This window comes from Lynx canadensis, chromosome X (assembly GCF_007474595.2).
Source record: "Lynx canadensis isolate LIC74 chromosome X, mLynCan4.pri.v2, whole genome shotgun sequence".
NCBI lineage: Eukaryota > Metazoa > Chordata > Mammalia > Carnivora > Felidae > Lynx > Lynx canadensis.
Window position 1 is genome coordinate 95,121,120 of NC_044321.2, and position 8,807 is coordinate 95,129,926.

At 41.4% G+C, this 8,807-nt stretch overlaps 1 protein-coding gene across 2 annotated transcripts in view; it reads right to left on the bottom strand.

The window, feature by feature from the left end:
• The window catches only part of LOC115507115 (A-kinase anchor protein 17B), a 53,125-nt gene extending 46,568 nt beyond the window's left edge, over nt 1–6,557 (bottom strand). For both annotated transcript variants that reach the window (XM_032592163.1, XM_030305299.1), the window contains exon 1: nt 6,434–6,557. The gene's annotated coding sequence lies outside the window, so the exon portion shown is untranslated. The remainder of the gene's footprint in view (nt 1–6,433) is intronic.
• Nucleotides 6,558–8,807: the final 2,250 nt, after the last annotated feature.

An 8,807-nucleotide genomic window follows, 5' to 3' on the forward strand; every position in this document is an offset into this window, starting at 1 on the left:
ATAAAGGAACTACTTGGTTGTAATACGATAATAATAAGGGACTTAACACCTCACTTAGATCAATGGACGGATCATCCACACACTGGACTAGATGCCCTTGATAGATATATTCAGAACAGCAGAATACACATTTTTTTTCAAGTACACATGGAATATTCTCCAGAATAGATCACACACTGGGGCCCCGTTGAGCATACGAACGACTCTTGGTTTTGGCTCAGGTCATGATCCCAGGATTGTGGGCTCAAGCCCCACATCAGGCTCTGTGCTGAGCGTGGAACCTGCTTAAGATTCTCTCTCTCTCCTCTGCCCTTCTCCCCCACCCATGTGCTCGCTCTCTCTCTCTCAAATAAAAAATAAAAAATAAATGAAAAATAAAAAGAATAGATCACACATTAGGCCACAAAATAAATCTCAACACATTCAAGAATATTCAAGTCGTACCAGGCATCTTTTCTGGCTACAACACTATGAAACTCGAGGTCAATCGCAAGAAGGAATCTGGAGAGACCACAAATACCTGGAGGGTAAAGAACATGCTACTAAACAATGAATGGGTCAACCAGGAAATCAAAGAAGAAATTACAGGGAAAGAAATGAAAATGAAAATGAAAATACAATGGTCCAAAATGTTTGGGATGGCAGCAGAAGCAGTTCTATGAAGGAAGTTTATAGCAATACAGACCTCCCTCAAGAAACAAGAAAAATCTCAAATCAACAACCTAACTTTACACCTAGAGGAGCTGGAAAAAGAAGAGCAAACAAAACCCAAAACCAACAGAAGGAAGGACATAATGAAGATTAGAGCAGAAACACATGATATAGAGACTAAAAAAACAATAGAACAGATCAATGAAACCAGGAGCTGGCTCTTTAAAAATATCTACCAAATTGATAAACCTCTAGCCAGACTCATCAGAGAGAGAGAGAACTCAAATAAACAAAATTACAAATGAAAAAGGAGAAATAACAACCGATACCACAGAAATACAAACAATTGTAAGAGAATATTATGAAAAATTATATGCCAACAAATTAGACAACCTAGAAGAAATGGATAAATTCCTAGAAACACATTACCTACCGAAACTGAAGCAGGAAGAAATAGAAAATTTGAACAGACCAATTACCAGCAATGAAACTGAATCAAAAAAAAAAAAAAACAACCAAAAAACCTCCCAACAAACAAAAGACCAGGACCAGAAGGCTTCACAGGCAAATTTTACCAAACATTTAAATAAGAGTTAATACTGGGGCTCCTGGGTGGCTCAGTTGGCTGGGATTCTGACTTCGGCTCAGGTCATGATCTCCACGGTTCGTGAGTTTGAGCCCCGCGTCAGGCTCTGTGCTGACAGCTCGGAGCCTGGAAGCTGCTTCGGATTCTGGGTCTCCCTCTCTCTCTGCCTCTCCCCCACTTGTGCTCTGTCTCTCTCTCTCTTTTCTCTCTCTCTCTCTCTCTCTCTCTCAAAAATAAATGGATATTAAAAAAACTTTTTTAAAGAGTTAGTACTTATTCTTCTCAAAATATTCCAAAAAAATAGAAGAGGAAGGGCAACTTCCAAATTCATTCTATGAGGCCAGCCTTACCCTGATACCAAAACCAGATAAAGACACCACACGAAAAGGGAACTACAGACCGATATCTCTGATGAGCATACATGCAAAAATCCTCAACAAAACACTAGCAAGTCAAATCCAACAATACATTTTAAAAAAATCATACACCATGATCAAGTGGGATTTATTTCAGGGATACAAGGGTGGGTGAAGAGTCACAAATCAATCAATGTGATACGTCACATCAATAAAAGAAAGAATAAAAACCGTAAGATCATTTCAATAGATGCAGAAAAATCACTTGACAAAGTACACCTGTTCATGATAAAAGACTTCAACAAAGTAGGCTTAAAAGGAACATATCTCAACATAATAAAGGATATATATGAAAAACCCACAGGTAACATCGTCCTCAATAGGCAAAAATGGAGAGCTTTTCCCCTAAGGTCAGGAACAAGACGAGGATGTCCACTCTTACCGCTTTTACTCGGCACAGTCCCAGAAGTCCTTGCAACAGCCATCAGACAGCAAAAAGAAATAAGAGGAATCCAAATTGGTGAGGAAGAAGTAAAATTGTCACTATTTGCAGATAACATGATACTCTATATAGAAAACCCGAAAGACGCCACCAAGAAACTACTGGAATTGATAGATGAATTCAGTAAAGTCGCGGGATACAAAAGCAATGTACAGAAATCCACTGCATTTCTTTTTTATTATTATTTTTTTATTTTTGAGAGATACCGAGCGCGAGCAGGGGAGGGGCAGAGCGAGAGGGAGACACAGAATCCGAAGCGGGCTCCAGGCTCCGAGCTGCCAACACAGAGCCTGACGCGGGGCTCGAACGCACGGACTGTGAGATCATGACCTGAGCGGAAGTCAGATGCTTAACCGACAGTGAGTTCGAGCCCTGCGTCGGGCTCTGTGCTGGCAGCTCCAAGCCTGGAGCCCGCTTCGGATTCTGTGTCTCCCTCTCGCTCTGCCCCTCCCCTGCTCATGCTCTCTCTCTCTCTCTCTCTGGCAAAAATAAATAAACTTAAAAAAAAATTTTTTTAATGGGCAGAAGACATGAATAGGCATTTCTCCAAAGAAGACCTACAGATGGCCAACAGACACATGAAAAGATGCTCCACATCACTCTTCATCAGGGAAACACAAATCAAAACCACAATGAGATACCACCTCACACCTGTCACAATGCCTAAAATCTAAAACACAGAAGACAACAGGTGTGGGAGAGGACGTGGAGAAAAAGGAACCCTCGTGCACTGTTGGTGGGAATGCAAACTGGTGGAGCCACTGTGGAAAACAATTTAGAAGTTCCTCAAAAAGTTAAAAAACAGAACTACCCTATAATCCAGTAATCACACTACTGGATATTTACCACCCCCCCACCACCACCACAAAACTTAAAAACACTAGTTCAAATGGATATATGCATCCTTGTTTATTGCAATATTATTAACAATAGGCAAATTATGGAAGCAACCCAAGTGTCCATTGATAAATGGATATCAATAAATAAAGAAGATGTGATATGTACATATCACACATAAGATTTTATATATATATATATATATACACACACACCACATTGTGGTATTCACATTGTGAATATTATTCAGCCATAAAAAAGAACAAAATCTTGCCATTTGCAATAACCTGGATAGAGCTAGAGAGTATAACGCTAAGCGAAATAAATCAATCAGAGAAAGATTTCATTCATATGTGAAATTTAAGAAACAAAACAAACAAGCAAAGGGGGGGAAAAGAGAAAAATCAAGAAACAGACTTTTTTTTTTTTTTTTTTTTGAGTAAACTCTAAGCCGTACTTGGGGCTTGAACTCATGACACTGACATCAGGGATCGCAGTGTTCTACAGACCAAGACAGCCAGGCGCCCCCAAGAAACAGATTCTTTTTTTTTTTTTTTAGTGTTTATTTATTTTTGAGAGAGCGAGAGAGACACAGAGGTGAGCGGGGGAGGGGCTGAGAGAGAGGGAGACAAAGAATCCGAAGCAGGCTCCGAGCTGTCAGCACAGAGCCCGACACGGGGCTCGAACTCACGAACCATGGAGATCATGGCCTGAGCTGGAGTTGGGATGCTTAACCCACTGAGCCACCCAGGTGCCCTAGACTCTTAACTATAGAGAACAAACTGATGGTTCCTGAAGAGGTAGGTGGGGGGGTGGGGGAAATAGGTGATGGGGATTAAGGAGTTCACTTGTCTTAATGAGCACTTGATGTGTGGAATTATTGAATTGGTATATCATACACCTGAAATTAATAAAACCCTGTATGTTAACTATACTAGAATCAAAATTAAAACCTAACAAAAAAGAGACAGTTTAAAAAAATGTCTTGGGGATACTAAGATGATTACTTATTGAAAAAAATACAAATATAAATAAATTGTTATACTAAGCACAAAAAATATCCAAGACCTTCATCAGCAACACCATGTTGGGAACTATTTTTTTGTTCACTGGTGAACTTCAATTTATGAAGATAGACCAGATGCCAATGAAACAAATGAAATATCCTTCAAAGGGGACCAGTTAAATAAATTGCAGGACAAGAAAATACTGTATAGATGTTAAAAAAAGAATAAGGCAGATCAATATATGAAGTGATTTCCGAGCTATGTTGTTAAGTGAAAACAAATACAGACAAAAAACAATGTGAATAGTATCCTACCGTTTGTGACACATGTATATGTATGTGTGTGTATTTGTACGTATACATATGTGTATGCATATATTTGTATATGCATAGGATAATAGAATATCTCTGGAGGGAAACACAAAAAAATGAGATAGTAGATGTTCCTGGGGAGGACAAAGTTGGAAAGGAGGCTTATTTTTCACTGTCTATCCCCTTATGCCATTTTTTTATGTCATGTGAGTTTTTGTAAGATTTTATTTTTTTAATGTTTATTTATTTATTTTTGAGACAGAGCGAGAGAGGGCGCGCACAAGTGGGGGAGGGACAGAGAGAGAGGGAGACACAGAATCGGAAGCAGGCTCCAGGCTCTGAGCTGTCAGCACAGAGCCCGACACGGGGCTTGAACCCACCGTGAGATCATAACCTGAGCCGAAGTCAGAAGCTTAACCGACTGAGCCACCCAGGCGCCCCTGTAAGATTTTATTTTTAAGTATTCTCTACACCAAACTCGAGGCTCAAACTCACAACCCCGAGATTAAGAGTCGCACGCTCCACCGACCAAGCCAGCCCCGTATCATCTGGATTTTTATCACGTGGCTGGATTGCCTGTTAAAAAATATATATATATTGTTTTGTTGGGCTGAGCACCGGGTGTTGTGTGGAAACCAATTTGACTATAAATTTCATATTAAAAAATATATATATATTGTCAGTTACATAGTGCTTTGCCATTTTTAAAGTATTGTTACATATGTGATTTTGTTGACTATACATGCAGCCCAAGGTGGTCAGTCTTACATCTTGCCGATAGAGACCTTCAAGCTGGTTCCCGCATGCCGAGGCCACACCTACGAGAAGAGTCTCTCCCTCTCTCCCGCCAGCAGGGCCCCCAGCTCCCCTCTCTCACCCCTTCTAATTAATGCGACTAGGCATTGTGTTCCATAATTACAGGGTTTGTCGGTGAAATCAATAGTTGCCTCCCTTGTGACAATGACATTTTAGTTCCATCATTCTCCCCAGAGCCTGGCAGCTTCTCGGAGCCAACAAGACTCCCAAGGTTATTCACATGTCCCTTTGCCCTCGCTCATTTTCACGCATGCAAGGAAGTGAGCGGATTCTCAGTTCACACGATCTCAGACACCCTGCCCATTATTATTTGGAGATAAAATGACAATCAAATGTATATTTTGAAGGCTTTATTGAGGTACAGTCTGCATATTACAGAATCCACCATTGTGCACATATGGTTCTTTAAGTAAATGCAGAGTTGGGCCATCTCAAAGATATTTTTTTAATTTTTTTGAGTTGACTTGAGAGAGAAAGAGAGCACAAGCAGGGGAGGGGCAGAGAGAAGGAGAGACAGAATCCCAAGCAGGCTCCACGCCATCAGTGCAGAGCCCGATGTGGGGCTCGAGCTCACGAACCATGAGATCGTGACCGGAGCTGAGATCCAGAGTCAGACGCTTAACCAACTGCACTACCTAGGCCCTCCTCAATTTTGTATGATGGCCTTAAGAATCTAACATAAAATACCCTAGATCATAATAAGTCTCTTTAAAAAAAATTTTTTTTAATGTTTATTTATTTTTAAGAGAGAGAGACAGAGCGCGAGACGGGGAGGGGCAGAGAGAGAAGGAGACACAGAATCCAAAACGGGCTCCAGGCTCTGAGCTGTCAGCACAGAGCCCGATGTGGGGCTTGAACTCACAAATCACGAGATCATGACCTGAGCCGAAGTTGGACGCTTAACTGACTGAGCCACCCAGGGACGCCAATCATAATAGGTTTCTCATGTGACTTAATTTCTCCCTTCTGACCTTGACTCCCAAATCTGTTTCCTGACCTACCACTTAATCGAGGACTTCTAATTCTACTATTCCTTTAAAACCATAGCATGTCAGAGTTGCAAGGGCCCTTAGAAATCAACTAGACACGAGAGACTGACATCCACATAAGGTACACGATTTACCAAACATCCAATCCTACAGCAGATAAATAAATGGCAGTCAGGACAAAAATCCAGGATGCTTGTTCCTAGCCCAAAAAACTTCCCATTACAGCACAGAGCCTCTTAAGTATTGCTAATGTCCTAGAAATCAATAAATCAACCGCCGTCAATCAATTCGCCCAGCTAAATCTAAAACTTTGAGGATGGAAGAAGGGCTTGGGTTGAGGGTGGGTCTAGAGAACAGGTAGGAAGTACAAGCTTTTACCTTCACAGTCCTTCCAGATGAGTTTCCTTCTTAGCATTCAGCACAGTTAACCGGGAAAACGGGCTCTTTTCCGTCCAGAGTAGGACCTTATAGTTACCAGTCAGTAGTGTCTATCCTTGTTATTATAACTTTTACTATTGCTGCATTTTCTCCTATCTTGCTGACAGAAATGGTAACAGATGAAACCGCATAAACACTACTTCCTGCTTTTGCCACAAATTGTGCTAAAATTAGCCTCTATTCCCCAGGGATTTGAACCAGGGAAAGCAACTTACTTTCTCATATTGTTTTTCTAGCCATCGGTCTATGGCAATTAAACACTTGGTGATAGAGAAGTTCACTTTATATTTTTGAGTGACCAAAACTGAAAATGATCTCTGTGGTCAGTTATAATGACGCTTGATGTCACCATAGTAGGAGAGCCCAGGCCAATGGTAGCTTGGGTTGGTTTTATGTTTATTTATTTTTGAGAGATTGGGGGGGTGGGTGGGAGGGGAATAGAGAGAAGGGGACAGAGGATCCAAAGCAGGCTCTGTGCTGACAGCAGAGAGCTCGATGCGGGTCTCGAACTCACAAACCGTGAGATCATGACCTGAGTCGAAGTCGGACACTCAACTGACTGAGCCACCCAGGTACCGCAATAATCATTTTGTTTTGCTTTCTAGATTTTTTTTAATGTTTATTTTTGAGAGAGACAGAGACGGAATGCAAGTGGGTTAGGGGCAGAGAGAGAAGGAGACACAGAATCCAAAGCAGGCTCCAGGCTCTGAGCTGTCAGCCCAGAGCCCGACGCGACGCGGGGCTCCAACTCACGAGCCGTGAGATCATGACCTGAGCCGAAGTCGGACGCTCAACTGACTGAGCCACCCAAGCGCCCCTGTTTTTTAGATTTTATTTTTAAGTAATCTCAACACCCGACATGGGGCTCGAACTTACAACCCCAAGATCAAGAGTCACATGCTCTACAGATTGAGCCAGCCAGGCACCCACAATAGTTTTGAGGTACTAAATGTGGCATTCTGAACTTAATGAGAAGACTCTAAAGTGTTCAGATTAAGGGGCGCTTGGGTGGCTCAGTCAGTTAAGCATCCGACTTCGGCTCGGGTCGGGATCACACGGTTCGTGAGTTCGGGCCCCGCATCGAGCTCTGTGCTGACAGGTCAGAGCCTGAGGCCTGCTTTGGATTCTGTGTCTCCCTCTCTCTCAGTCCCTCCCCTGCTTGCACTCTGTGTCTCTCTCAAAAATAAACAATAAACGTTAAAAAAATTTTTTTTAAAAGAACAATAAAAATTTTTTTTAAAAAAAGAATGAACTGCAAGTCTTATAAAAAATAAAATAAAATAAGGGGCACCTGGGTGGCTCAGTCGGATAAGCATCCTACTTTGGCTCAGGTCATGATCTCATGGTCTGTGAGTTTGAGCCCCACGTCGGGCTCTGTGCTGACAGCTCGGAGCCTGGAGCCCGCTTCGGATTCTGTGTCTCCCTCTCTCTCTGCCCCTGCCCCACCCACACTCTACCTTTCTCAAAAATAAATAAAAAACATTATATAAAAAATAAAATGTTCAGATTAAGATGGGCTCACGTCAACTAGTTTCATATTTTTTATTAGAAATCATACTTCCCTCTTAAAAAAATCTATGCCCCCCCCCCAAGGAATTCCTATTTTAAGAATGTATCCTAAGAAAAAGCAGAGATTTATGCACAAAGATATTCATCACGATTTCTTTATGAATGAAATACTGGAAATAATTAGGAGCAATTGGAGGTGTTAAGTAAAATATGATTATTCCATTAAAAGGAATTTTATACAGCCATTAAAATTCATTTTCCATTAGGTGCTTGGGTGGCTGAGTCCGTTAGGATTCCGACTCTTGATTTCAACTCAGGTCATGATCTCACAGTTCGTGAGTTCGAGCCCCACGTCAGGCTCTGCCTGGATAGAGAGGAGCCAGCTTGGAATTCTCGCTCTCCCTCTCTTTCTGCCCCTCCTCGGCTCTCTCTCTCTCCCTCTCTTAAATAAATAAACATTAAAAAAATTTGCTTTCCCAATATATCTTTCATTTTTAACAGCTTTACTGAGATACAATTTATTACCATAAAGTTCACTGATTTCAAGTGTAAATTCACAGCTTTTTAGTGTATTTACAGAGTTGTTGGAATTATCATAGTAATCTAATATTAGAACATTTTCATCACTCCAAAACAGAACCTTGTACCTATCCATGGCTCTCTATACCCCCAATGTATAAATTGATAAGGAAATACAAATGAAGGGCGCCTGGCTGGCTTGGTCTGTAGAGCATGCGACTCTTGACCTCGGGGTTGCGAGTTTGAGCCCCACGTTGTGTGTAAAGATTACTTAAAAATAAAACTT